This window comes from Gymnogyps californianus, chromosome 19 (genome assembly GCF_018139145.2).
Source record: "Gymnogyps californianus isolate 813 chromosome 19, ASM1813914v2, whole genome shotgun sequence".
Taxonomy (NCBI): domain Eukaryota; kingdom Metazoa; phylum Chordata; class Aves; order Accipitriformes; family Cathartidae; genus Gymnogyps; species Gymnogyps californianus.
The window spans coordinates 8,778,514-8,784,834 of record NC_059489.1 but is presented as its reverse complement, the minus strand read 5'-3'; positions in this window follow the sequence as shown (position 1 = coordinate 8,784,834).

Genomic DNA, 6,321 nt, shown 5'->3' with positions numbered 1-6,321 from the left:
CAAGCACAGGCAAGCCCCAGGGATACAGACCAACAAACCTCGGTCTTTCTCCATCAGCGCGTGGGATATTTGCAACAAATGAGGCCCCAGGCAGAGCCGGAGCGTGGTAAGTGTGCAGCCCAGACTGCACAGGAGCTATTCCCATGTCTGCCTTCAGATCCAAGGATGAAAAATGAATTCAGCAACCAAGCCACAATTCATCTCAGCTGGCTAAGGTCTGCCTTTGTAGCCAGGATCCAAGCGCAGACACCACTTAGCCTGGCCAATTTCCTGTGTTGATGCTTCACCCAAGAGCCTGGCGGGAGAGACTCATTAATTACAGAGGCTGGAATTGTCTCTCCACTAGATAAGGGGGAAGCCAAATGCAGGTCAGCAGCTGTACGTGCCCAACAGAGCAATAAACTCTGCCAGCAAGCGCTGCTACAAACCAGCCCTAGCAGGGGACGACACGAGTGCGGCATGCTCAGCTAACCCCGGCCACGGGCTGCCCCAACTACAGGTCCAGCTTGGTGGGTGGAATAAACGATGCCTCGGGGAGGAGAGATGCTGCCACATTCAGAACTTTATTGCCAGCCGTAGCCAGCTAGAAGAGGCTTCCTCCGTGCCCCTTGGGCTCTTTGCACCTGCTTATTTCCACCCACTCATCTGCAGATGCATTGCAAAGGAGATCAGGAGCTCTGCGGAGGCACCGTGCCCCGTGGTCAGCCAGCAACCACAGGGCCAGGAGCGATTCCCGCTGCGCAGCTGTGCCACATCCCCACCCCGAAGCAGGGCAGGTAGGTGGGACCTCGCCTCCCGCATCCGAGGCCCGGCACGGACCCTGCAGCTTCACTGCTCCGAGGCTGCCTGCCTGTGCAGTCACGCTGCGAGGGTGAAGGTGCTATCGAAGTCACACGCACAGCCCCCCTTCCTCCCCCAGCCAGGCTTCTGATGAATCACTTAAATGCAAAAATATCACCAAGTGCCTCCCATTCCACACAATATCCTCAGAGGATAATACTCGGAGGCTCTTACTCACCTTCCTGAACCAACAGGATGAAGCTGCCACCCCACAAAGAGCAGGGGAAGTTTCCAGGATCAACCTCATCCTCAAACGCACATCCAGACCAGCATCCTGTCCACCAGTCACTTACCAGCTGGCTGTGAATTTCCCACCAATGCCACAACATCTCCCCATCCCTTCCTGTCTTGTTCTTACGCTCCCCCCTCTCCAAACCTCTCTCCTCCACAGCTAGAAGGATTTGCCCCAAAATTCAGTCCTTCCCAGTAGAGAGGAGGTCAGTCCCCCACCTCTCCCAGTTCCTCCCTCAGCTTCCCACCCGAGCTGACCCCGAACCCAGGACCTGCAGCCTCCGCAGCCATTCAAGCAGGGACAGCAGCTCCTGCTGACTCCTAGCTGGAGCAAGGAGTTACCTTTACACCTGGGTGCTGATGCAACTAAACTTGCCAGTTTGCTCATCACAGGGGGCCCAGCTCCTCTCCCACCCCATCAGCAATTCCTGGTCGATGCCCTGCGACAACAGGAGAACGGGGCTGCTCACGTTTAGTGCCTCAAAGCAAAAAACATCACTCCACTCCTTTCCTTTTGCTCTGTACGAAACACGCTAGAGAGGCCTCAATTATAAAACTAAAACCGCATCTTCCATCTGTACTGTACAGCACCGAGCATCTTCTTATTAATGGAGGACAATTATTGACACAGCGGTAAACGCAGAAACACCATCAGAATAGCTCATATTTGAGTGCAACTGTATCCCACATCCTGAACCACAGAGCATCATGTTCTGGCTGCTTCAGGAGCATGCAAGAAACCCTTTGCAAACACACGGGACAACCTGCCCTCAACTCAAGCCTCTTCCTGGTTTCTAGTCCTTAGAAATTGGCTTAAATCCCCCAGCACAAGGTCTAAAAGCTCTTCTGCTATTTCTGTGGTTATTAATTATGACAACTGGGTCTATCAGGGTTTTTACATGCTGGAAATGCTGCAGGTACAACAGCTAATTAACATGATGCACACCCTATCACCTCTCGGTCCCCACAACCTCCCATCTGAGCCACAGCTCTGTAGAGAGTTGCTACAGAGAAGGAAGGGGGAGAAAGGGAGGGGGGGGGAAAAAAAAGTAGTAAAATTATCTTGGCTCCCAGCCCAAGCTTTTCTCTTTTTAAGATGCATTTCAAGAATCTGCTGGCTGGTAACCACCTTGAGTTACAAGGGAGGCTGCTTGTCAAAAGCTGACCTGAGCTGGATTTAATTGAAAGCCAGTCGCAGGCGGTGGGAGTGAGATCAGAAAGGGCACCTTGGGGAGGCTCCGCACAGCACCCAGCAGGACGAGAGCCGTCGCGGCGGACGGGAGCCACGCGAGCAGAGAGCACCCTCTGCAGCTACGCCGAGGAGAGCCAGACCCGGGATTTGGAGAGTCTGGGTTCCTCCGGTCTGGGTTGGAGAGCCCTGGGTTGCTTCTCTCAGCTCCTGCCTGTTAAATGGGATCCAGCCTGTTTGCTTTGCACTCAGCATGCACCGAGCCTTCTGCAGGGTACACCAGAGGGGAACGCACCGCTCGCATACAGACCCGGCGCCGAGAGAGCCCGTGGCGAGGCAGCAAGACCCAAAGGTCTGTCTCGCAGCACCTGGACGCAGAAGCCCATTTCAAGGTGTTTCTCCGCAGAGGTTTTCCCCCAGCGCTGCCAAACACAGAGCAGATACAGTGCATTGCTCTCTGCTCCCCCGAACAGCACAGCTTCCTCCGCTCAGGCCGAATGCCCACCCTTTTCACCAGCAGTCAGGCCAGCAAAACCAGGATGAGAGCCCGCCAGGGATGAGCCAGTGTCTCCCCCAGGCTCTGCTGCTGCAGGTGCTCCAACAGCTTCACAAACCAGCGAGTCCCTCGAGCACTCGCAACCTGCCTCTGTTTATCATCCTATAAAGATGTAACTCTCCCACCTCCCAGCGCTCAGACAGGAAGGCTTGTGTTAAGTTTTTGGACAGTATTTTACATCCTGGCAGGGGGGGGAAGAGCTGTTTACAGCTCCCAGGACGGTAGTGCTGTCTGGGGATTTGCAAACTGGATTAGCTGGGAGCAACCAACTGCTAATCCAAGCTCCACCGCTAAGGATGCCTGTCGCCTCGGGCATACCACTTTCCATTTCAAAATTCTCCTGTTTTGCAATATTTATCTCCTGCATGAAGTTTTTTTGGGGGAGGAATTTATTAGCAGAGGAAAAACAAATCAAGTATTTTACAGCACTACTTTGCAGTAGAAAATATCGAGCAGCCTCCGCATCTAAGTATTATCGATATCCTAAGCCTTTAATTCCACCAGAGACAAACAAGTTCATTTGAGAGTTTCAGTCAGTGACCTAGGAACATTATCATTCTTGCTAAATATAGCCTCTCATGAAAACATTGACCATCAAACTGTGCTTTCAGCTGCTTAGAATTTGGGTATTCCCACTCCTTTTCTCTGCAGCCTAAGCCGCTGCCACCTTAAGACTTCATCACCATCTGAAAAGAAGTCTAATTTTTAGTGGTGCAACATGACCTTTCATTCCTCTCAAAATAAAGTGATACATGTACACACACACACACAGAGTAAAACCAAACCACAGCACGGCATGCTGTGAGTTGAAAAGCCAGTGAAGACAGATGCAGAGAGCTCTTCCTGTGCTCTGCACAAGCCTGGCTCACAGGTTCGTCTTCACAGACAAGCAGAACCTCAGCTTTGCTGATCCCTCGTTATCGCTACTTATAATTTCATAACTCCCAGTTGCCTAAATATGAAAAATCATCCCCTTGTTTCCCTTCTACGTATTTAAGCACTCACCTCTGCTTCTCACCTGGCTTGTTACCAACCTCGCCTGGCCATGGGTAGCTACAGCCTTTGGCTCCCTCACAGACCGAAATCTTTTGCTTTGGTCCTGCAGTGAATCCAGACCCACGGTGAGTGTGAGCTGGTGTTGGAAAGCAGAATGAGGCCCATATATATATTTCTTTTTTTCAGATTTCGGACTGGGGTGTGTAAAACTGCCTAAACAGAACCAGCTTATGCCCTGGGAACCCTTTCCCCAGGCCAGTCATGAATGCCAAGCAATAATTCACTTGCCTGGTGAAAAAAAAAATGCTCATGGTGGGTAAAAAACAAGGTCTGATTGTCCATAGCCTTGTGACAGGCCCAGGAATGTATCCATCAACCCAGAGCTCCATCCATAGCAGACCCACCAGGTTCCCCAAGCACACACAGTTATCAAGGCAGGTTGAGCTGCTCAACACCCGGGAGCAGAGGTGACAGCTCTGCAAGGCAAGCCAAGAGAGTGCCACCACCAGCAAGGGCACAGGCCCACAGACCCAAACTGGGACAGCGATGGTAGCCAGGGTCAGCCACAGCCAGCGATCGCTAGGCAAGGCAGGGCCAAGGCTGAGTAACTCACATCCGTAAGACCTGGTCAGGATCAACACAGTAAGAGGCCAGGCATGGACACGCACCTACTTGGTAGCTTAAACAAGGACCAGCAGCAAGGAACGGAGCTCAAACATGGCTCCAGAGGGGAGCAGGGGGTTAGAGCAAGGTGGCCAGGCAGGCTGTGGAGCTAGGGAAATGGCCATGTGCAAATGTGCTCGTAGCTAGCCTGCAGCGGGAAAGGTCTCTGTGAACACCTCAGGGCTATCTACAGTCACTGGCCCTTCTCCACTGGAGTCTGACAGGCACCCTCCTTAACTAATAGCATTACACGCCATGCCTGAACCTCCCTCAGTACAAAGGTGTTTTATCCAGGAAGCATGTCTTGAATATGAAGCTTCCAGTGTTGCAGCATTTCAAGTCATCCTCCCTGCCCCATCCCTGGGACTGGTGGTTTATTTGTTTGCTGCAGAACGTCATAAATATTTTTACCAGCTAGCAAACTTTTAAATCCAATTGCTTTCTGCATGAAATGAAACCCAGTGTGCATAATGCCCTTTCCTTCCCCTACAGTCATTTTTCATGCGTATATCAAATCACAGCAGTGCTAGCATGAAAGCACAAAGCGTAGGCAAGCGCCGTTCCACGCTGATCCTGATGAACACCCGCAGGGGCACCGAGCGCTGTCCTCTGCCGCTGGCTGCGAAAGGGCAGCACTTCGCATCTTACCGACACATCTGAGAATTTGCAGAATTAAGCTCTTACGAAGTATAATTATTATAATTATGCATAAATGTCATTGAGACCTGCCTGTGATTGCTGCTCTATTTCACTCTGCAATGAGGTAAGGATGGCATATGAATGTGAATGCTGGAACCCCCATTTCTCAGACTCTCTCACTCATGCTGTATTTTCTCCAGAACTTCCCATTACAGCACAAGTGCCCGTTGTACTGGTGAGTTTAGCTCTGCCTAGTGCTCTACCCGCTTTGGGCCCTAACATGCCAACGGAGAGCATCAGCCTCACGCCCATGCCGTTAGCCTGCTGACTCTGAAGGCAGAGGAGGAATCCCAGCCCTGCGGGGAGGAAGAGCGGCTACTTCCATTGTGCTGCAAGGCTCGGTCACCTACACCCAGAGAAAACCCCTAAATGGAAGCACCAGCTGATGAATCTGTTGGTTATACCCTGTGTCAAGCTAAGCATAGGAATACATGACAGCAGTCATTTATATCCTATATAGATATTTTATAGGAATACGTATAACGGGAAGAAAGGTAGTTTGGAAATTTAGTCTGCAAATTTTAGATGAGCATTTGGAGAAATTTCAGCAAGGGGAAAGGCCGAGCACTCACTGCTATCCTCCACCCGCGCTTTCCTCCCTCAGTCATGCTGCTTGAACAGGGCAGGGGTGCTCTGGCAGCACTTGCGATTCTTGCCACTGCCGCCTGCTTTTAGCACCACACTCAGTCCCATGGCAAAGGGGCACAGCACGCAGCCCTGAGCATCCTCCGCCGTTTTATTGCTACAGAGGAAATACTTTACTTCCTCAGCACAATCATTCAGCACTGGAGCTGTTAAACAAATCCGCTGTACCACAGTTACACTTTTGCGAGCACAAAACAGATAGTGATGTATGGTGGTGAGGCTCTTTTAAAGAGGTTATTATCTATGGTCCTGGTTTCAGCTGGCACAGAGTTAATTTTCTTCTTAGTAGCTGGTACAGGGCTGTGTTTTGGATTTAGTGTGAGAATGATGCTGATAACACGCTGATGTTTTAGTTGTTGCTAAATAGCGCTTATCTTAAGCCAAGGACTTTCCAGTTTCCCATGCTCTGCCAGCAAGCAGATGTGCAAGGAGCTGGGAGGGAGCACGGCCGGGCAGCTGACCTGAACTAGCCAAAGGGGTATCCCATACCATGGAACGTCAT